This window comes from Spinacia oleracea, chromosome 3 (assembly GCF_020520425.1).
Source record: "Spinacia oleracea cultivar Varoflay chromosome 3, BTI_SOV_V1, whole genome shotgun sequence".
Classification (NCBI taxonomy): Eukaryota; Viridiplantae; Streptophyta; class Magnoliopsida; order Caryophyllales; family Amaranthaceae; genus Spinacia; species Spinacia oleracea.
The window spans coordinates 80,421,343-80,445,137 of NC_079489.1; the positions used below are offsets into that span (position 1 = coordinate 80,421,343).

The 23,795-nt window shown below is 37.6% G+C and overlaps 2 long non-coding RNA genes and 1 pseudogene across 4 annotated transcripts; 1 reads left to right on the forward strand and 2 right to left on the reverse strand.

Moving 5' to 3' along the window:
- Window positions 1-4,783: 4,783 nt before the first annotated feature.
- On the reverse strand, window positions 4,784-8,931 carry LOC110787246 (uncharacterized). 2 transcript variants are annotated; one of them, XR_008930692.1, is made up of 6 exons: window positions 8,215-8,931; window positions 6,486-7,448; window positions 6,047-6,152; window positions 5,883-5,939; window positions 5,232-5,329; window positions 4,784-5,095 (listed from the first exon to the last, which is right to left on the reverse strand). It is a non-coding gene; the product is annotated as an uncharacterized lncRNA (long non-coding RNA). The 2 variants fall into 2 exon arrangements; XR_002533055.2 differs by lacking the exon at window positions 6,486-7,448 and having other exon boundaries at window positions 8,215-8,613.
- Window positions 8,932-11,309: 2,378 nt separating this feature from the next.
- On the forward strand, window positions 11,310-14,963 carry LOC110787245 (uncharacterized). Of its 2 annotated transcripts, XR_002533053.2 has the most exons (6): window positions 11,310-11,847; window positions 12,600-12,761; window positions 13,355-13,453; window positions 13,547-13,666; window positions 13,916-14,081; window positions 14,202-14,963. It is a non-coding gene; the product is annotated as an uncharacterized lncRNA (long non-coding RNA). The 2 variants fall into 2 exon arrangements; XR_002533054.2 differs by lacking the exon at window positions 12,600-12,761 and having other exon boundaries at window positions 11,313-11,847.
- Window positions 14,964-22,436: 7,473 nt separating this feature from the next.
- Window positions 22,437-23,549, reverse strand: LOC110787240 (uncharacterized acetyltransferase At3g50280-like; annotated as a pseudogene).
- Window positions 23,550-23,795: the final 246 nt, after the last annotated feature.

The window sequence follows — 23,795 nt, forward strand, 5'->3', positions numbered from 1 at the left end:
CTGTAAGACATACCAAGGTTTACGAACACCCTTTGTGGTCTGCCTTGATAGCTGCGCTGGTTAGCATTGTTCTTGAAGTTGCTTGACTTTGGACCTTGAGGAGCCTCTAGGACGTTGACCTCATGAACTTTGGACGTTGCTTCAGGTCTCTTTCCCTTCCACTTCTCACTTTGTGCAGCTGGGGTTGCTGTTGCTTTCATCAGGTCATCCTCTATGTCGACCCCGATGTCGTAGGTTCTTTTGAAGCTCTCTAGACCGAGGTACTTCATATGAGAGTTGTATTTCTGGAGAAGACCGGCAATGAAGATTTTGACTAAATCTCTCTCGGAGGGCCGAGTTACCATTTGGGATGCCATTTCCCTCCACCGGTTGAGGTAAGTAGTGAAGCCTTCCTGAGGTCCCTGCCTGAGAACCTCTAGCTCCCTTAGAGTAGTTTGGAGTTGAATGTTGGGTTGATATTGCTCCATGAATGCTCGAGCAACTGCTTCCCATGTGCATGTTTGATTCTCCTTGAGTGAGTAATACCATTTCTGGCAGACAGGTTCCAGAGACATGGGGAATACCACAGGGTATAGTTCCAGTTCAACCCCCTTGATGGCCATTGTAGCTCTGAAATTCTTGAGGTGGTATTTGGGATTGTCAGTTGATTTGAACTTTGGAATATCATTGGCGGAGAACTTGTCCGGCAGATTCGCCTTCCCCTTGAGGTTGTCTTCCATTGAGGTGTCAAAGTAGTTTTCTTGATTGGTAACTTTACTGACCAGGCATTCAATTTTCTTGGTTAGGTCATCAGTTTCTACGGCACCCAATTGGTTGCTTATGTTCTCGACATTGGCGCTGAGGCTGGCAAAAGCCGCTAGGAGTTGTGTGAGTTGATCAGAGGCAGACATTTGTACTTTTCCCTGAATGGGGCTAGGAGTTTGGTTTGCTGGAGATGATCTGGCTGCTTGTCCGATACCGGCTATGCGGGAGGCTAGGGCTGATGGAGTTCTTTTCAACCTCTCCCCTCTTCGGCGAACCCACAGGATCCTTAGACTCCTAGTTAAAACATACCAGGCGATTTTAGAACTTGAACTTCCCGACACATGATATGATATGCATGCAATGAATGAGACCTAGACTTGACTCTAAGTGTCACTCCGAAGATTCGGGATTTTGGATTTTTGTACTTGTATCCGGGATTTGCAACCCGTTGGAAGTGTTTGAGAGGAGCCTTCATTCTTTTGTAGAAGCCGACTCTTTGTACTAGAATTTGGGAAATCGAAAAAGAATATCTCGACCTATTGGAATTTGAACTGCTTTAAGGGAATTTCAACCCGCTCAAGAATTTGGAAATCGGACTTGTACTAGGAAATTGAATTTTGTATTATTTCAAGGGAATTTCAACCCGTCAATATTTTAGGGGACTTTCAACCCGATTGGACTTGGAATATTTGAAGGGGATTTCAACCTGATTGAAAAGAGATTGATTTTGTATTGTTTCAAGGGAATTTCAACCCGTCAATATTTTGGGGAGTTTCAACCCGATGAGGAATTGGAATTTGCATTATTTCAGGGGAATTTCAACCCTGAGATAGAATTCGAACTTGAATTTGTATTATTTCAGGGGATTTTCATCCCGTTGGAAGTATAATATTTTAGGGGAGTTTCAACCCATTGAAAGTAGAATATTTTAGGGGAGTTCCAACCCGTGAATAGAATGCGGAATTTGAACTTGTACTATTTTAGGGGATTTTCAACCCATTGGAAAATTGAACTTGTATTATTTTAGGGAATTTTCAACCCGTCGGAAAATTGAATTTGTATTATTTCAGGGGATTTTCAACCCGTTGGAAGTATTTTGACTTTTGTACTTGGAAGACAAAGATTTTTTTTGTAGCTTGAAGATGAGCTTGAAGTTTGAATTCGATTCGAAGTTTGAATTTTGAAATGGAAAGAGATGCACTTTTGTATATAGAATATGAGGCCTTGAATTTGGAAAATCCGGCATTATGCCGCCATGGATCTGAGACATTGAATTTGGAACTTGGAAAGTCCGGCATTATGCCGCCGTGGACTTGGAATTTTGAAGTGTTTGAGAATGAGATCGAATGAGGAAAATCATGCCATCATGGATTTCGGATTTGAAGCTTCGAATATAGGACTTGAGATTTGAAAGATTGGATATAGGAATTTTGAACTTGAGGTTTGGAATATGGAATGGAAAAGTCAGCATTACGACGGCATGAATTTGGAACTTGAAATTTTGAGTATAGGACTTGAAGTACGAAAGGTTGAACATGGAATTTGAGATTTTGAGTTGAAAAGTTGGCATTACGCCGGTGATGAGTTTGGATATTTGAACTTGAGGTTTTGAGATTGGAATTGGAAACTTGAGTTTGAGGTTTGAAGACTTGAATATTTGAAATAGGAAATCCGGCATGGCGCCGTTGGATTTGAGCTTTGATCTTGGAAATTTGACTAGAAAATCCTGCATTATGACGCCGTTGTATTTGGGTTTTGAATTTTGAACTTGAAGTTTTGACTAGAAAATCCGGCATTATGGCGCCGTTGGATTTGGGTTTTGAATTTTGAACTTGAAGTTTTGACTAGAAAATCCGGCATTATGACGCCGTTGGATTTGGACTTGCAAATTGAGGTTTTGGGCTAAAAAATTAAGTTTTGAATTGAAAACTTGAAATTTGGATTTGAAGATCCGGCATAATGACGCCGTTGGATTGAATTTTGAACTTGAAATTTGGAATTTGGACTTGAAATCCGGCATTATGACGCCGTTGGATTGAATTTGGAATTTGGACTTGAAAATCCGGCATTATGACGTCGTTGGATTGAATTTTGAACTTGAAATTTGAACTTGAAAATCCGGCATTATGACGCCGTTGGATTGAATTTGGAATTCGGAATTTGGACTTGAAAATCCGGCATTATGACACCGTTGGATTGAATTTGAACTTGAAATTTGGAATTTGGACTTGAAAATCCGGCATTATGACGCCGATGGATTGAATTTTGAATTTGGCATTTGTGCGTGAGGCGTGTTTGAGGGTTGTGAATCAAATGGAATGACACTCCTAAAGACCCTAAAATCGGCAATTTAGATGCATGAGGTTGAATGATGCTCCTAGGGGTTTGGTTTCCTAGTTGGAGGCTAATGGGTTTTGGCAAGCTAGATCGAACTCGGGGTTAGCCATTCACGCGTGCAAAGACGCCCACACAATGCACAGGTAGCACGTTGTCACACTAGTCATGAATATAAATGTGACATGCACAGTTCTCAACCTAAGGTCGGTCTAAGTTTTGTATGATGCAAGTGGTCGGCTTAGGGTGCCAAAAGGTACTCGGCTAAGAGACGGATCCGGCGACAAGCTTTCACATCCGCCTAAGGGAAGTGTGTGTCGGCAGACGGCCTCCATACTTGACATCGGGAATGTCAAGAAAATGCCAAGTTTCGGTAGGCGCGGAAATGGTCACACACTTTGGTCAGGAACCGTATGGAGAGTCACCATTTCGTTGCCCCCGGGGCTAGCCCGAATGTAGAGCACATCCGTTTCGGCAAAGGTAGAAATTCATTTTGCACAAATATGGTTTTCGAAAAATGCATGAAATGCCTAGAAATTGAAAATTGAAATCGTACTTGAATTTGTATTTGTAAAGCTCGTTTTTCGGCACTCGTTCACGAGGTTTGGGAGCGTCCTTCGAAGTTCAAAAACAGCCTAACTCCCAACACGAAAAGTTGAGCAAAAGTGGGCGACAAGCCACTGTGAGCCACTGTCCTGGATGCAGGCAGTGGCGTTGGGCGCAGGGGCTGCGCGTTGCGCCAGTGCTGGCACCCAGTACTTAAGCAGATCAGTGGCTTGCTGCTCGAAATCTACTCGCATTTTCGAAATTGAAGTTAGAAATTCCCCAGTGGAGTCGCTAGAATTGTAGAGGGGGTTTTTGTCGTCCCTTCCACAAGGGGTGCGCGCGGCGGTTCGTTTTAGAGAACCATTGAATTTTTGTGCCTCGAAGGAGTCGCCACCAAACATTATTTAAAGTCTCGTTTGGAGAGACCGCATGTGACTCTATTTTGGATAAGGCTTTGAATCCTCGAAACGGATGGGTGAGATCCGGGCACGGGAACGAAATGCTTATGAGCTTTAGAAATATTCAAGTACGTTGGCACAACATTTTCTAAAATATACCCTACATTACGTTGGCACAACATTCAATTTGTCCTTAATTCAAACCCACATAGTCTGAACAAGGGTATTTTCGAAAATGTTGTGTCACGCACTTGAATTATTTCTAAAGCTCGCGGAATAAGCATCTCGTTCCTTGCCCGGATCACCCATCCGTTTCCAAGATTCAAGTCTTATCCTAATAGAGTCATGTACGGTCTTTCCAAACAAGACCCTAAACAGTGTTTGGTGGCGACTCCTACAAAGTACAAAAATACGAAGGTTTCTAAAACAACCGCCCCAGTAGGGGAAAAATCCAAAAAACACTCCCTACAAACACAATATAGCAGCAACTCTTATCCTGAAGGTCATATAAAGAGTACTATTCAGGCAAGCGATTTCAAAAAATAGGGTGAGAAGCAATACTACTCTGTTGGATCTTGTTGAACCACCCGCGTGGATTATGATTGAAATCATAATTTTAATATTTATTTGATTAATAAAATCAATTTGGAAAACTCAATCCTTTTTCCATTTAAAAACCCTTCCTTGTATAAGGACACGTAAATTTGAATTGCTCAATTATATTATCAAAATCGGCTTAATTCGATAATCAAAAACATCAATTCAATAATAAAAAACATTTCTATAAAATCAAAATAATAAATCAATGACGATTTACTTCCATAAACTATTATAATATGCTTAGGATAAACTAATTGATAAAGAAGAGTTGGGCAAGAGTTATACCCTTAAGAGAAAACCGAGAGGCAGAGAAACAACAACACAGGAGTCCGGCAACTAAAACCAACAATAACAATGCACGGCAACAACAACTGCAACAGCAACAGTGATTGCTCCGACAAGGAGGAGAATAAGAAGCGGATATGTGATTGTGGAGACATGGAAACACCAATCAACAACCAAGGCAGCATCACCTGCAATAGGAAAACGCAGGCGGTGGAGGACGACGCACCACCAATATAGGAGAGAGAAAATCGACTGAGTTAGGGTTTGTAAATTAGCTTTTTTTTCAATTCAACAAATCAATGAACATGATTAAAGAGATTACACCTCAATAAAGTCGACCAAAGTCATACTACTCTTCATTAGTTTGCACTTCATCACTCCTCGTCCTCGTCCTCGTCCTCGTCCTCGTCCTCGTCCTCGTCCTGCCATTATAAATTACGATCTACTATTAATAAGAAATAAATCATTTATTTCAAATAAATACAATCGATATATAATGAGTACAATTAACAAATTACCTCATCCATATCCAATTCAGACATATCATAACCCAAAGTTCCAAAATATTTCTCATGTGCCCTTCCATAACTTCCATTAGTTTTTTTTTCTAGATTTTTATCTCCTTCTTGCTCTTGCAAATTATTGTCATCATTATTCTCTAAAATTTTCCTTTTGTTATGCTCTAAATCAAACGTGTTTTCATGTTAAGTAGCAGAATATGCAGATTTGATACATGTTTTGAAATAAATATATGTACAGCCAAGTATAATGTGTATGGGAGAGTGCAGGGCTTTTGGGGATGCAGGGCAGTTGGGCTACAAGAGTGCATTGATGCTGGTCTGGTTGGCAGGGGATGCAGTTCGTGTAGTGGCTTCGTGACGGTCGTGGTTGTTTGAGTGAAAGTTGGTGTACAGGTGACTGACAGGTAACGGTGGGATATTGTGCTGCCATTACCAAATAATAAAAATAACTTACCTCCATGGAAATGACTGTTGTTTTTATCATCCTTTAACGCCTTTTTTCGTTGACGTTCTAGCAAACATGAATTATAAATTCATCAATTCCTAATAAATGTGTAATTTAATCATATATGAAATAACATGAAAACTCTAATGACTTAATGAGCATATAAAATGAACCTTCTCGTAAAGCTGTAAGCTAGGGTTGCTTCAATAGTTCCGACTTCTTTCGTTCCATGTTTTGCTTATTTTTCCTTGTTCGATCTTGGTTTTAATAACTTAGGAACTGACATCGATGGAATAAATTTACTCATTACTTTTGACCAGAACAAGTTTTAACAATAAAAAGTAAGTACGCAATGGATAATATACACAAAAGCTACCATTCAAGAAACGCATTGAGTCTTGGTAACATGAGAATACTCATTCAAGATAGTCTCAAGTAGGCTCTTTTATCTTTCAGAAAGATGTGAAATCATAATATAAACAACAGAAGGAAAGTAACTGTTCTGTTTGAGCAATCTGCAAAAGGATAGTTTTACGGTGTACATGTGTAGGTGAATCTACATCTATTGTAAGCTTTTAAGATAAAACAAGCACACTGTAATTGTAAGCTTACAAGATTGCAGTGGTTAGCAGCTGTCGGTAATCTGTAGTAAGAAGCGAGGAGGCACAAATGCAACTTTTCGATCAATTAAGGGGTTGAGGAGGGGAAAATTATTTCAAGCTCCAGTCACAACTCAAGTGAGAAGCTTAGCTTTACATGATGGTCGTAAAACATAATTGTATACAAAAAATGATGAAAATGTATTAGATGATCAGGAAATCATCGTCAACCACAATAAAAAAATAGTGCAGACATGCATCTCCAACTGTGCACAAAATGTGATGCAGGAAAGTAGACAGACCCGATCATCCAGGAAAACAAAACAATTAGACAAATAAACAAGAGTAGCTTGGAGAAAATAAAATGAAAACTTAAACAGAAGTTCAATCGTGCTGCACTGTAAACGTTTTTAAGTTACTGGAATCAAAACCCATGTTCTATCATGTTATTCCCTAGGTAATTAATCATCGTTTCTGCTTCAATAACTTGAGACAAAATCTCATAAACTTAACTCTAAAAGACACGCCCCCCCCCCCCCCCCCTACCCAACTCTTCACCAGATGGTTAAACAAGGAATGCTGCAAATAAACGTTTTTGATAGACCCCAACACAAGTGAAAATCAAGAAAGAAACCTTTTACACTAGGAGATCCTTCTACGATAAAGGTTATTCAAGTGTCTAGGATGAAGTCTAGTACCAAGAGATGTTGCCTCATTGCTGGTGGAAATGTTCCATCATTGACCCACAAAGACCATAAAAACTATAAATATAAACTTTCAAATGCAAGAATGGCCGATTTCGCTTGGCTGAAAAATTATTCCAGCAGAAAATACAAGGCAGCTAACCTACTATGGGTTTGTTCTGTTCACCTTTCTTCCCTTCTACCCTGTACAATCACTGGTAGTCAGCAGACCCAAATTTGAACTCGTGAGGGGTCAGGACAGCGAAGAACACCATGGCTGGGAGGCCCTGGCCCTAGCAGTACCAACAATTGTTTACTTTTTGTTTTTTCCTCTTTTAACTTCCACGCATCAAGATGATACTACTCAAAATCAACAGATAATATCAAGAAGCTATGGAATCAAATCTTCTCAACAACCCAAGATCATAAGATAATGATGACAGGAAAGTTAAGGATCCAATTGAGAACCAACCCTACTCCATTAAGAACACACCCAACAAACAATGTTATTAGTCAGCTTAAACAAACATGGATGTTTGAGAAATATCTTCCCTTTACTCATTCATTCAAATATCAGTACATATTTCATATCATTGTTCTGATCAATCAATAACATTCTTGCTCAGATTAGGCCTTTCACATTAGGAAAAAAAAATGTAATTAACTAAGTATTACAGAATACACATCAGGATAGATTTAAGCCAAAACTCCGGACCATTTGAATCTCCTTCTCTGAGCGCTTTTGAGGAAGCAATCAGAAAAGAAAAAGAAAGAGCATAGAAAACATCTAAATAGTATTATCCAAAATCCTTCCCCGCTTAGATGATAACATGAACAATTGTTTGAATTATTAAGAGTCAAAATTAAACAAGCCGCAATAAGATGAGAACATTAACCAAAACAAAGAAATTTCGTCCTAAACACATACAATTAATTGATAAGTTCAGATAATGTACTCCAATCCAAAATTCTCGCATAAACCAAACAAATCACACAAATTTGCCACATATAAATGAATAAATTATTAAGAGTCAAAAAGTTGAAGAAAGATGCAACTACCTAATTTATGATATGGCAGCTTCGTAAAGATGAGGTTCAATTCCGGCAGGCGATGTTCAATTTACGCAGGTGATGACGTTCAATTCCGGCAGGCGGAGTTCAATTTGCGCAGGCGAGATTCAATTTGTGTATGAGATGTTCAAGGCGTCGCACAATGTGAAGAGAAAATCTCCATCGGTTTTGAAGTCCGCAATGAAATCGCTGCTTCTGAATATGAAAACTACAATTAGGTCTTTAGGGAAAAAATAAAACCTAATTGTACTTTCCATATTCAAGTACTGCGGGACTTTCTGGAGGGAATAATTGATTACGATTTTAAAAAGTCCCTCTGGGGATGTTGATTCGAGCAGGCAGCAATACAACATCAGAAATCTCCATACTTTTTTATTCTTTTTGTTATTGGAAAATATGTTTGACAAAATATATACTCCATCAAATTGTAATTTAAAAATAAGATTAGGGTTCGTACATTTACGAATATTCTAAAATTATATTTTAAAAAAATTATACTTCAATATATTTGAGTGATATAATTTTGTTTCTAAAGTTTTTGCATAATTAATAAATCTTGAAAATACTATTTTTATTTTTTGAAACTAAAATTAATTCATTGATAAAACGTCATACGACATCTACAAAAGAGATATGAATCTATCAAATACTTAACAAATCGAATCAAATAAAACTGTTTTTCCAGCAAAACTACGATCGTTGCACGTCAAATATCTTGTATACCCTCTTACACATCGTTGTTTGATACAACCTTCAACGAGGGGTTCTTTTGATCTATTGTAGTTTTAAAATTCAATTAAATCAGATTCAATTGATTGTAGACCTAAAACTAACATTTGTTGCGACACCAAACAAGTCTTCTTTGACGAATAAAAAAAAATCATTTTTAGCAAATTATTATTATGTGGCATGTATTATTCTATAATCTATAAACATATATTTTTTTCCATAAATAATAAATCAAAAAAGGATAGAAACTAAAAATCAAAAATTAAAAATTAGAATTTTTTAAAGGAACTTTTTTTGGCAAAAAGTTTGCACCATGGAATAACACGTGTCACTAATGGTGTCTGTTTTAGTATAATGTAATAGATTTTTGGACAATAACTCTTATGTGGCCATGTGGCAAATACATTTGGGTTAACAATTCCTTTTTTATTCATTTTTTATGGCAATTCGATTTTAGGTTTGGTTAAATGGTGTTGGGGTTAAAATAGGTCGAATTGAAACGGGTTTGGCTGCACTAAGGGGTGGATTTTGATCGGTTTCGGAAACCAACACGTCGATTCGGTTCTGTTAATAAAAAATTCCAATTGAAATGAGTCGGGATTTAAACAGTGGTCTGATTACGAGTAAGTGTGAATTTTTTTATCATTTTATAATATTAATAAGATATCAATTACATCTACAATTATAATCGTATACCGAAGGTAACAGGAATAAAACAACATGAGATTATAACAAATATAGAGGTCACCCTCTTAAACTTGAAAAATTAAAGTTCATGTCAACAATAAGTTTTTTAAAGTTATAATAAAGTTTTATTAGGTTAAAAAGTTTCACTAAATTTCAATTTAAATCATGTCAATAAGTTTACACTAACTTCTTATATATAATTTTTTTTTTTAACTTTAAGAAAGGACATTGATAATCATAAAGCCTCGGCATTGATGGTTAACACTTTAATCTATAATCTATAATATATATAAAAAGGAGTTAATAAGAAAGTATACGAGACATGTGGCGCTATATTTATGAGTCGTTTGCTTCATGTAAATCTTCATATACATTAAAAAAAAAATCGAACATGATTTGTGTAATGTTCGAACCCCTAACCTTGAGTTTAAACAATAAACCTTTTACCACTAAACTATTACATATTCCATGTTATCATTGCAAACAAAATATGTATAACTAAATATGAATATTATTAATGTAGTAACCCGGGGTATCGCTGGGGCCAAAAACTAGATTTTTTTATTAAATATTGTTTTGGATATTAACGTCAACTTAACATAAAAAGTAAATGAAAAACTAGTAAAAATAAATGAAATCGGCCAAACATTGATGGACGGAGTCACATGAATCAATGGTTTTCTTGAAGCTAGGCCAACAAAACGTTTGGGCCTCTAGTATTGCAGCCAAAATTCGTTTCCTTAAAAAGAAGGCCAAAACATTGATGGACAGTGTTAGATGCTTCATTCGATGAGACGCAATTGGGTTTCATACTGACTTTGTGCCATGAGAGTTCTAGGACAGGATGTTATGTAGGAAATAAAGTTGCACCAATTTCACATAATCATGCCAAATTGTGCATTCTAGATTCTAACATAAACTGAACTTATTTGAACTTAGTTTTACTAAAATGAATCGAAATAAGTTAAAATAAATTAAAACAAACAGAACCTAGTTGAATATTCAATTGAATATGATATACCAAGTATAACATTAATGAGCTCAAACAACGTAGCAACGAGTCAAACAAGTTTCATCGGCGATGAATTAAATCAATGTTAGTTAAAAGTAATATTCATTTTCGATAAAATTAGACCCATTATTTATTTTATTTACAAAATCCAACATATAGTCAAATACGTATTATACCATTTTAGTTTAAATATATAATCTCAAACAACATAACAACGAGCCAAATAATGAAGTTATTTAAATAAGCTTGAAGTCAAATAAGTTCCAAAAAGTTCATATAATTTCTATTTATGTCAAACTCCTACAAATATAGTTTCTTGCAATCAAGACCGATTTAGTACAATCATTTGCTATAAATTTCAATCATGTTCAATCAGGTCCAATAAGATAAGTTATATTCAGATAAATTTAGGTACGTGTTACAATACGAACATGACTCACTCTTAGTTCAAAACAAAGTAATGTTTAATTACTCGGTTGAATATATTGTAACGAAATAATTAATCCATTTATAAATAGTCATTAGTTTAAACACTCAAAAGGCTTAACAAAACCAACACGAAATAAAACACGAGCCTTTTTCGCAACTAGCCTACTACAAGCACCTGTAAGGATTAGTAAGTGAGATCGCAATCCACAAATAGCAATAACAAGTCCCTATTCAAGGTTATAAGTTAAATTTCACAAAACCGTGCAATGCACCTAAGCTAACTGGTTATACAATACAATACAATCTATTGCGCGGTGATTTAGAGGTAGGAGCCCGTTGTTCTACATTGTCCAATTTCAATCCCGTTGCATGGAATTCATTTCAATTTCATTTCCCGCTGTGCCTCATTGATTCAACAATTCATTTCAATTTCATTTCCCGCTGCGCCTCATTGATTCAACCAAAGAATTTTTTTCAGTCAAGCCAATATGTAACTCATTCTATTTCATATGAAGAATGAAACATAGGGTTTCTCTTAGTGAAAGTGAAACCCACAATTTCCTTTCCCTCAACAAATAATTACAATTTCGTCAATCTTTGATTTCGTACATGAAGTTGCAATTACCGACGAAGAAGAAATTGGAGGAAGTGAGGGAAGAAGTGCTGCTCTTGGTGGTAAATTTATTTCTCTATTGAGTATATAGATCTCGATTTTTATTGGGAAGCACCAAAAATGGAGTCTTGCTAAAGCTACCGATCAACAGGTAACTCCTATCCACCTCATTTCTTTGCTCCGGGGTTTTTAAATTAAGCTTTTGTTGCAATCAATTAATCTTACTAAATTGAAGAAGACCATATTTTTTTTCTCATGAAGTTGTTCAATGTAAAAATCAGACCCTTGTTCCCATATCTTATGTCGTATTCTGCCTTTTCTATAAAGAGAAATTAATGTTGCGTTTAGTTTTCTTTCAGTGTGTCCTGTGGCATGTGAGCTGTAATTATGTAGCTAATTAATCTACTGATATAACAGATCAATTATTGGACATTCAGAGTGGGGAGTCAGTCTAATTTTTCCTGATGTTATGATGTGAAGCAATAAGCAGTATTGATCAGTAGAGTGTCAATTTTAGTTCAAGTTTAAGATTATTGCTAACCTTGCATAAGTTGTATATTTTATTGGACATAAATACTGGTAAAATTTTGTCGCCATACATGGATTTGGAATTCATACAGTAAATGGTTGTATGCAAATTCTAATTATAAATTAGGTTGGATTTTGTTAATTGCTAAATATGCTAGTAGGTAGTATTCATTCATTCCTTCAGATCTGGCTTGTAGCGCGTATTGAGAACTTTGATGCCCATTTCGTATGAAAGGGGATGGGATTGGTAGTTGGGCTGTGAACACATTTGAACCTTCTGTAGGAACTAATTTAATGTTTCTTATTTTGTAGTTAGACTGTGAACATCTCTATTGGTCTTTGAAGTAACCTTCACCATTTGCTAAACTAATACAGGACCAAAGCAAAACTGAACATAACCAAATCTATAGGTTCTGATCAGTCTGCTACAAGACTTCATGAACTCAGAAAATACATTCGAGCTAAACCAGGCGCGGATAATCTTTTAGTTTTGGTTGATATGATTAAGAGAGGCAAAGTGTCTCTTCGCATGATCAGGTATTTATACATAGTGTTCAATTTTTTTTATTTCAGGGTGTTAGCTAAGGCTTGTGATTATGAGCTGTAGCACAATTAGTTTATTTTTAGTGTACTTTATTTATGACAAAGGAAACTTCGCATAATTCAAAGGAAACAATGCAGATTCAGTTTGACTAATATAACCGGATAGGACATTCTTACTTGATCTCATTGACCGTGGCGTCATCTAGAATCTAGTTATGGACGTTCAAGTGCCTGCCTGGTATAGAAATAAAGAGGCATCTTATCACCTTTTAGCTTGGTTGTAAGCGGTGAATAGTTTTTTTTTTTTCTTACAGGCATTGGTTCCTTTGCACTTATGTAGTCAATATAATGTTTGTTGAGAGTTTTTCTTCAAGGTCGGTAACTGTTTGTTAGTTCATACATCATTAGTCTTGAAAAGGAATGTTTGGAAGTTGAAACCCTAGAATATCCGAAATGAGTTTTAACTTGACTTATTTTCATGCCGCTGAAATGCTGGATTTGCCTGATTGAATCTAAAAAGGGAATCTTATCTGTGCCTGTCTACATTTGTCAAACAATCTAATATAATTTATTTATTTTAATTTCAGGAAAACAAAACTGCTCAAGGAGATCGGTGGACTGGAAAAGTTAACTTCGTTGAGATTATATTCAAACGTATTGGAACGTCTTCAGAAGTTTGACAGAATGTGGAGCTTTTTTATTTTGGCTTTGCATGCAACAGTCTCTTCTGTTATCTTAATCTGAATGTGGAATAATGTTGCATTTCTGGTTATTTTCAGGCCATGATTATTATTGCACTGGAATGGCACAGGCGACCCAAGTGCAATATTCGAAGTATGTACTAAGCATACTTCAAATATTGCAGTTCATCCCAGCTTCAATAATTAAGCTTGTGCAAGGTAGGTTGTGCTACACTTAGTTCCATGCTTAAGTTTTTGTCATAAGCTCTAACAGAAAATTATTTCAAATCTAATTGTAAAGTTTTTTTATCTTCCCTTTTGCTCCTCCTTTTACGTTTATGGGTACTCTTAAAGCTGGTTTTTCTTTAGACTGGAGTCACTGCTTGAAATTATGTTGTTGCCGATTCTTTGGAGTTGTGACTGTATATCCAAGTAAATTTGATGTTAATTTTTGTTTCTTGCTCTCAGCTGTCCTTGATGTGGTTCTCGGTTGGAAATCAAGACGAACCATGTCATTTAATGTTAGGCTTAGGTACATTTTGAAGGTTGTCTCAGCTGCTGCATGGGTGGTATTCCTGCCAGTGACCTATGCATATTCTTGGGACAATCCCAAGAGTCGCACAGACTATTAAAAGTAGGTTTGGGAGCAATGCTCACTCACCTTCACTGTTTTTTCTGGTTGTTGTCTATCTATTGCCAAATATGCTCTCTGACGTGTTGTTTTTGTTTCTTTCATACGATCTGCTCTTGAAAGATCCAACTACAGGATCGTGATGCTGATGATGTGGTGGTCACAAGTAGTCTAGGAAACTATATTTTTGTTGCCACCTTGTGAAGCCACGTGGGAGGAGGCTCTGTTGGTTACAGCAAATGCCACAGGAAGGAGCAAGCACAAAGGACTTTATGCTCGACGGTACCACTTGCAGCTTGTTATCCTAAATGTCAGCAGCATCTTTCAACTTCTTTAATTCATTCTCCGAGCTAGTTCTAACTACATGGGAAACATATATTGTTCTCATCAGTTAGCACAAAATTTCTGGTTAGCATGGGCTCACTTAAGATAATAAAGACTATGTGAACTAATATGTCACTACACTTTGTTTTATATGCAACTTCACAAACTAATACTCCCTCCGTCCCAGAATACTTGACCTGTTTTCCTTATCGGGCCGTCCCTTAATACTTGACCTATTTCTAAAAATGGAAATATTCTAACAATATTATATTATTTCTCACTCCACCCCTATTAACCCACCTACCCCCTACTCCATACAAAAAATAATTAAAAATTCAACCCCTACTCTCCCCCAACCCCACCTCTTAACCCACCTCCCACTAACTACATTAAAATAATGCCCCACTATCAACTACTACCTATTAAACTAAATAAGTCAATTCAAGTTCCTTAAACTCTGTGCCGGTCAAACCGGGTCGAGTATTCCGGGACGGAGGGAGTATGTCACTACACTTTGTTTTTTCCTCTTAAAACTACCATGACACTATACCAATAAAAATAGTCTATTAGCTCAACTGGCAGAGCTTTGTGCAATTGCACGATGATGTAGGTTCGAATCCTACATAGGCTACTTTTAGTTTAAATTATTATTCTCCTATTGGTTGATCGTTTACTTTAGTTTATGATACCCTTATTAATACAAGGAAAAAATAAGAAACCTAATTCATGAAAAATAAGTCGGAGAAATGAACAGAAGAATATAAAAAATACGGCTACGAGCACAAAATATGGATAAAAAGCAAAAAAGAACAATAAAAATCAAAGACCTGACCTAAATTTTTTTTATTGCTAAAAAGCACTATTTAGGGACATTATAAAGTTCAATGATGCTAAAATAAAGGTTTTAAAGGCAAGCAATACTTTATTAAAGGGGAGTACTATACGCGTCGAGTAAAAGTAGGTTGCGTTTAGCAACCGTGTTATTAAAGCTAAAAAAATAATTTAGGGGCAACTAAAATTTCACTGATGATAATTTTTTTAGAGGTAACCATTACTTCATTAATGCTAAAAATACATTTTTAGGGGCAATTTATTTTTCATTGATGCTAAAAAATGTTTAGAGGCAACCATTACCTCATTAATGATAAAATGTACTTTTTAGGGGTAACTTAAATTTCACTGATGCTAAAAAAAAGGTTTTTGAGGCAAACATTATTTTAATAATTCTAAAAACTACTTTCTAGGGGCATCTAAAATTTAACAAATGCTAAAAAATAAGCTATAGAGGCAACCATTATTTTTTTTATGCTAAAAAAAATATTTTAGAGGCAACAATTATTTCATTAATGCTAAAACGTATATTTTAGGGGTAACTAAAATTTAACTGATGCTAAAAAAAAAGTTGTAGAGGCAAACTTATTTTCTGATGCTAAAAAAATGTTTTAGAGGCAGCAATTATTTAATTAATGCTAAAAGGTACTTTTTAGGGGCAACATAAATTTCATTGACGCCAAAAAACAGTTTTAGAGGCAACTATAATTTCATTAATGCTAAAAGGTACTTTTTAGGGGCAACTTAATTTTTTTTTGATGCTAAAGAAACTTTTTAGGGGCAACCATTATTTTATTAATGCTAAAAAGTACTTTTAGGGGCAGGCTAAATTTCACCCACCCTAAAAATAACTTTTAGGGGCTACCATAATTAACTAATGCTAAAAGACACTTTTAGAGGCCATAAAAAATGAATTGCCTCAAGGTGTTGCCTCTGTTGCGATTAAAGCGAGAATTAGAACAAACTTATCTGATTCGATGAACTGAACGAAGAACAATTGTTGCGTCGTGGACACCCACTGTCCTAAAAGACGATTCCGCGCTACCTCCCGGTGCAGTAGAACAGAATGCGGTCGCCCTCCAGGATTAGCGCAACTCCGACGTTGTGTGCACTCACAAAGCCGGATGGAGTCAGAACGTATGCCCAAAACCGAGAGCAATTTTGTGTGAGAGTAAGAATGTGTTTTCGTATTTTGTGTGTATGATTTTCTGTGTGAAGGGAACTGAAACTCTGATTTAAATAATTAGAAGGAAAGCATTGCAACAGACAAAAACGGCTGAGGGAATGAATGTTGCAACAGCCAAAAACGGTCAGAGACATTGAATGTAGTAACGGACGTAATTAATCCAACGGTTACGTAATCAATACAGATTCCCGTAACAATGACTTAAGCAAAACGGTCCAGTTACCAAAAAGAATAGGGTTGACCCACAAAACCCACCCCACGCCCGCGAACCGCATTCCCAAGTACCAAGTACCAAGTACCAAGTACCAAGTACCAAGTACCAAGTACCAAGGCCCAAGGCCCAAGGCCCAAGGCCCACGGCCCACGGCCCGCGGCCCGCGGCCCGCGGCCCGCGCCCGGCCCGGCGCGCGCGCGCGTGTGTGATGTGTCCACCCATACCATTCTCACACTTTCTTAAACAAGAGTTACACTCATTCCCCAATTAATAAACAAGAGGAATATGAAGAGTTTTTCCAATGTGGGACTCTTGAATTTTCACTCACCCTTTTTTCCTTTGTGTTTCCCAATGAGAATTTCCAACAATCCCCCACAGGTTCGAATATGCGGAAAAGAAAGAAAAGAAAGGAGAAGGATATTGGTTTTGGGCAAACAAAACAATTGAATAGGTGTCAATGTCTTTCGACTTGAATTAACACTTAGTGACATTTAAGCTATGATCTCTTTCCTACCAAGTGACTTTCGTATTGAACTTGATAGGGAGATAGAAACCCGTCACTTAAAGCACGCAACTGAATATGTATGACATTCTGACTCCGCGAATAAAGTGACGCCTTATACTGGCCATACGTCCGACCTGGATATGCTCATAGGTGCTCTAGAGAATAGCCCACATCGCAATTCTCATAGGAAGCGGCCACACTTCCACACCTACGTAGGTGAATCCCATCAAGTGTGAGCTACATTCACACCACCAAACATATGGTATGGGTTCATTAAGAGCCGTATGCTCAACCTCTTTCCTATTGTAGCAAGCACATTATAACATCTAGGGGATGGACAAAAAATAAAATTTTGTGCTTCCGAATTATAACAATAATGTCGTCCTTTGAACTCTGTGAGTAGGAGTTCATTATTTTACAATTCATTCAACGGGCTTCAGGCCCATCCCTTCCGATGTTTCCAAAACTAGTTTTCTACATAGGCCTTTCGTTAACGGATCCGCAATGTTCATTTCAGACTTTACATAGTCTAGTGATATCACCCCACTTGACAACAATTCTTTGATGGCCTTGTGCCTCAAACGAATGTGCCTTTTCTTCCCATTGTAGGCATGGTTGTTTGCCACAGCAATAGCCGCTTGCGAATCACAATGAAGTGCAACTGAAGGAGCTGGCTTCCCCCACAGCGGAATATCTGCAAGCACATTTCTCAACCATTCTGCCTCATGACCTGCCAATTCAAGAGCAATAAACTCAGATTCCATAGTAGACATAGCAGTACAAGATTGTTTACAAGATTTCCAAGACACAGCTCCACCCCCTAGGGTGAAAACATAACCACTGGTAGAGTTAATTTCATCATTGCCAGAAACCCAGTTAGCATCACAATAGCCTTCCAAAACTCCTGGAAACTTGGAGTAGTGCAAACTCCAATCCATGGTACCCTTAAGGTACCTGAGCAATCTCTTCAAAGCATCCCAATGTTCATGACTTGGGTTATGAGTATACCTGCTTAATCTACTCACAGAATAAGCAATGTCAGGTCTAGTGTAGTTCATCAGAAACATAACACTACCAATAATCTTAGCATATTCAGATTGGCTAACAGGATCACCATTATTTTTCCTTAAGTGGATGCTTGGATCATAGGGAGTCCTAACTGGATCGACGTCAAAAGAGTTAAATTTTTTAAGTAACTTTTCAACATAGTGAGCTTGGCTAAGACAAATGCCATTTGGAGTTCTCTTGATTTTCACTCCTAAAATCACATCTGCCTCACCCATATCTTTCATTTCAAACTTAGAACTTAGAAAACTTTTTGTCTCATTTACTCGATCCAAATTAGTCCCAAAAATTAACATATCATCCACATAAAGACAAATAATCACACAACCATCAGAATCATGCTTAGAGTAAACACAAGAATCACCTTCATTTACATGGAACCCATTACCTGTCATAGTCTTGTCAAATTTGTCATGCCATTGCTTTGGAGCTTGCTTAAGCCCATACAAGGACTTGACTAATTTACAAACCTTATTCTCTTGACCAGGAACAACAAACCCTTCCGGTTGAACCATGTAAATTTCCTCATCCAAATCACCATTTAAGAATGCAGTTTTAACATCCATTTGATGCACAACAAGATCATGAATGCAAGCAAGAGCAATCAAAGTTCTAATAGTAGCAATTTTAGTGACAGGAGAATAAGTATCAAAATAATCAATACCATGCCTTTGGGTGAATCCCCTTACCACAATTCTAGCCTTATACTTGTCAATGGATCCAGTGGATTTCAATTTTTTCCTAAAGATCCATTTACAAGTAATGGGCTTGCAACCCCTAGGCAGATCAACCAACTCCCAAGTATTGTTACTTAGGATTGACTGAAGTTCACTATCTATTGCCTCTTTCCAAAACACTGCATCAACAGATTTCATAGCCTCTTCATAGGTCCTAGGATCATCTTCCAAAATAAAGACATAAACAAAGTCATCATCAATCAAGTAAGGTTCAGTTAAGAAAGCAGTAATAAAATCATCACCATAACTGGTTTCCTTTCTTGCCCTCTTGCTCCTCCTTGGCTCCAATTCAGAATTCACATCAGAGGTGGGAGGAGCAACAACAGGCATACTAGAAGAAGTGCTAGAAGAAGGCACATCATTGATACAAGATATTTTCAAAGGAAATACTGTTTCAAAAAACTCGGCATCTCTTGCCTCAATGATGTTACCACCTGCATAAGAATTGTTAGCACCTTTAACAAGAAAACGATATGCAGCACTTTGGTAAGCATAACCAATAAAAATACAATCAACCGTTTTAGGACCAATCTTGTCCCTTTTGAAGCTGGGTATAGCCACCTTTGCTAGACACCCCCACACTTTCAAATAACTTAGGTTAGGTGCACGACCCTTCCATATTTCGTATGGAGTCTTGTCTAGCTTCTTGTGAGGTACCCTGTTTAAAACATGACAAGCAGATAATATAGCTTCCCCCCACATGTTATCAGAAAACCCAGAACTAATAAGCATAGAATTCATCATGTTCTTCAATGTTCTGTTCTTCCTTTCAGCAATCCCGTTCTGCTCGGGTGTGTAGGGAGCCGTTGTCTCATGAATGATCCCATTCTGCTCACAAAATGCCTTAAGAGTGTTAGGGTCATATTCACCACCCCTATCACTCCTAAGTCTCTTGATCTTCCTATCAAGTTGGTTCTCCACTTCGGCCTTGTATTTGAGGAACATTTCCTCAGCCTCATCTTTTGACCTGAGAAGATAAACCATGGTGAATCTTGAGCAGTCATCAACAAAAGTAATATAATACCTTTTACCACCCCTGCTCTCATAATTTTTAAAATCCCCCAAGTCACTATGAACAAGCTCTAGTACTTTAGTTTGTCTATCTATTGATTTAAATGGCTTCTTTGCAAACTTGGCCTCAACACATACTTCACATTTTGCAAAATCAGTTTTAGAAAAACTGGGAATCAAGTTAAGTTGTTTAAGCCTTTTAATTGAAGCAATGTTAAGATGACCCAACCTTGCATGCCATAAATCAATAGACTCAGCAATATAAACAGAAGAAGTACTAGCATTCTTATTCATAATTTCAAGTTTGACATCAAGAGTAAATAAACCCCCATTACAGAAACCCTTTCCCACAAACTCCCCATTATGAGTAATAACAAGCCTATCAGAATCAAATGAAAGCTTCAATCCAGCCTTCATTAGCAAGCTACCAGAAATCAGGTTCCTACGCATTTCTGGAACATGCAACACATTGGTAAGAGTAATAAGTTTTCCAGAGGTAAGAGTGAGAACGATCTTCCCTTTGCCTTGAACAGTTGCAGAAGCTGAATTACCCATGAAGACATTTTCACCATCAGTTTTTTCGTAGGTAGTGAACATGTCTTTGTTGGTGCAAATATGTCTCGTTGCTCCAGTATCAACGATCCATTCAGCAACATTACCTGTCAAGTTAGCTTCTGAAACAACAGCAACAAAATGGTTAGGATTAGAAACTTCATTAGCTTCAGCAAGGTTGGCTTGGTTCTGATCCGACTTCTTCTTGGATCTGCAATCTACAGACTTGTGACCAGTTTTCCCACATTCAAAACACTTGCCCTTGAACTTATACTTCATTGGTTTCCCTTGAGGCTTGAAAGGACTTCCCTTTCCCTTAAACTTTTCAGAATATGCATGAGGCTTAGGTTCTACAAGGTTAGCCTTAGCAGACCCGGAAAACACAGATTGACCCTTATCCTTAATACGATTTTCCTCCTCAATTTTCAGGTGACCTACAAGCTCCTCTAAGGTAAGGTCCTTTTTCTTATGCATTAACTGATTACGAAAATCTTTCCAAGAGGGTGGGAGTTTCTCAATTAAAACTATAGCAAGGGTAATCTCACAAATACTCAAACCCTCGGCAGCCATGGCAATGCAAATATTTTCATAAGCATGAATCTGATCAATAATTGGTTTATCATCTTGGACTTGAAAAGCTAACCACTTACTGACACAATAACGCTTAGTACCAGCATCATCAGTTCCATATTTCTTTTCTAATGCATCCCAAATATCCCTAGCATGATTAAACCCCATATAGATATCAAGCAAAGTATTCGACATATGATGCAGCAACATGCCCTTACATGTCCTATCATCTTTAGCAAATTTCAACTCAAAAGCATGCAATTCAGTTTCATCATCAGGTTCGACAACGTCATCAAGCACATAAGCAATCTCAATTTGTTCTAAATAGAATCGCATCCTAACAGCCCAACGTTTATAATTCTTGCCATCAAGAGGTTCTAACCTAGACATATCAGGAATCATGAATTTGGAAGTCAAAGCCATAATAATCGTCTTTTAGATTGTTGCGATTAAAGCGAGAATTAGAACAAACTTATCTGATTCGATGAACTGAACGAAGAACAATTGTTGCGTCGTGGACACCCACTGTCCTAAAAGACGATTCCGCGCTACCTCCCGGTGCAGTAGAACAGAATGCGGTCGCCCTCCAGGATTAGCGCAACTCCGACGTTGTGTGCACTCACAAAGCCGGATGGAGTCAGAACGTATGCCCAAAACCGAGAGCAATTTTGTGTGAGAGTAAGAATGTGTTTTCGTATTTTGTGTGTATGATTTTCTGTGTGAAGGGAACTGAAACTCTGATTTAAATAATTAGAAGGAAAGCATTGCAACAGACAAAAACGGCTGAGGGAATGAATGTTGCAACAGCCAAAAACGGTCAGAGACATTGAATGTAGTAACGGACGTAATTAATGGTAATTAATCCAACGGTTACGTAATCAATACAGATTCCCGTAACAATGACTTAAGCAAAACGGTCCAGTTACCAAAAAGAATAGGGTTGACCCACAAAACCCACCCCACGCCCGCGAACCGCATTCCCAAGTACCAAGTACCAAGTACCAAGTACCAAGTACCAAGTACCAAGTACCAAGTACCAAGTACCAAGTACCAAGTACCAAGTACCAAGTACCAAGGCCCACGGCCCACGGCCCACGGCCCACGGCCCACGGCCCACGGCCCACGGCCCGCGGCCCGCGGCCCGCGCCCGGCCCGGCGCGCGCGCGCGTGTGTGATGTGTCCACCCATACCATTCTCACACTTTCTTAAACAAGAGTTACACTCATTCCCCAATTAATAAACAAGAGGAATATGAAGAGTTTTTCCAATGTGGGACTCTTGAATTTTCACTCACCCTTTTTTCCTTTGTGTTTCCCAATGAGAATTTCCAACAGCCTCTGTATCTAAATTTTCTTGTAGTGTTCTATCCGTCAAGTATTTCTTTCCCAGTGTGGGTCACAATAAGTTTTCGTACTTTCATTGCAGCCCAACCCAGTCCATTACCAAAGAACTCGCCCATCTTACAAGACCATTGGTCATAACTAAGAATATTGCCAAAGTAGTCATCTGAAATGGGTGGATCGAGCCGACCCCTGGCACCAATAGCCAACAAGCAAGTAGTTTTTTTTATCTAGTGGTAAGTCTCTAACTCGAACGTTGGACTTCCATACAAGCACAATTAAAGCTTGAAAAGACGATATAACAACATTATTGGGTCCACCTTCTTGGTTGGCCTTAGCCTTAAGTCTCGCCATCGAAGTTAGTGAAAAGTAGAAGATTCTCTCCCTCAACCGGTCGGGGTCATATCCAAGACATAAAAGCTCTTCCACATCAAGAAATGGAAATTTAATGACTTGGACATCCCAAGGCCTATAATTAAATAGCGGCATACGTGAAATCTTTGTGATCTCGCTAACATAATAATTCGATCTAAAGATTTTAGACAATATGTTAAAAAAATGAATAAAAGAGGTGTCATCTACCACGTTATGATTCATGCTAAACCCAAAGAACACCCCATCTAAAAGTCCAGTTGTCTGGATTGATAGTAATGCCTTAATATGACCATCATAATTTAGGTACTTTTCATCAAGATCAAAGAACGAATGAGCGACCGGAACATCAACGGGAGAAAGATCATCGGATATAGTGAGGTCAAGGGCAGTAGCATGGATGAATCTTGCTCCAGGGCCCTTGTTGCAATCAACTAAGACAAAGGTCGTGTTTTGTTCGGGTTGTTTTTGTGTCGCGAAACGACCAGCTAACATATACGGAATAGAAATGTAAGAGGGCGATTGAGAGTGAATGTTTGGCTTTTCTAATAGATTGGACACTGTTAGGGTACGGGTAGTGTCATTAATATTATCATCACCGTGGCCGATTTGGGAAGATGATAATGAAAAAAGAAGGCCCTTTGGAATAGGATCCGTTGATAAAACACAAGATCAACGGATCCTAAATGGTAAGATTGTTTAGCGGCTTCTATTTCGTGTTTTGGTTTAACAAAGGATTCTGAAATGAGTTTGATGGGTTTCATTTTGTTTAAAGCTTAACTTAAGATGATAATTTCATCTTATTGGTGTAATGTGTTTTATAATATATATGACGCTTAAATTTGCTATTCTAGATCGACAACGATTCAACGTAATTTTGTAGATAAAGCGGAAAGTTACAAAGACTACGGAGTATGGACTATTTAATTGGACATTAACTTATTTTTTGGAACTATTTTTTGTTGTTTCTGCTTTCTGCTTGCTGCTTGCTGCTTGCTGCTTGCATCATT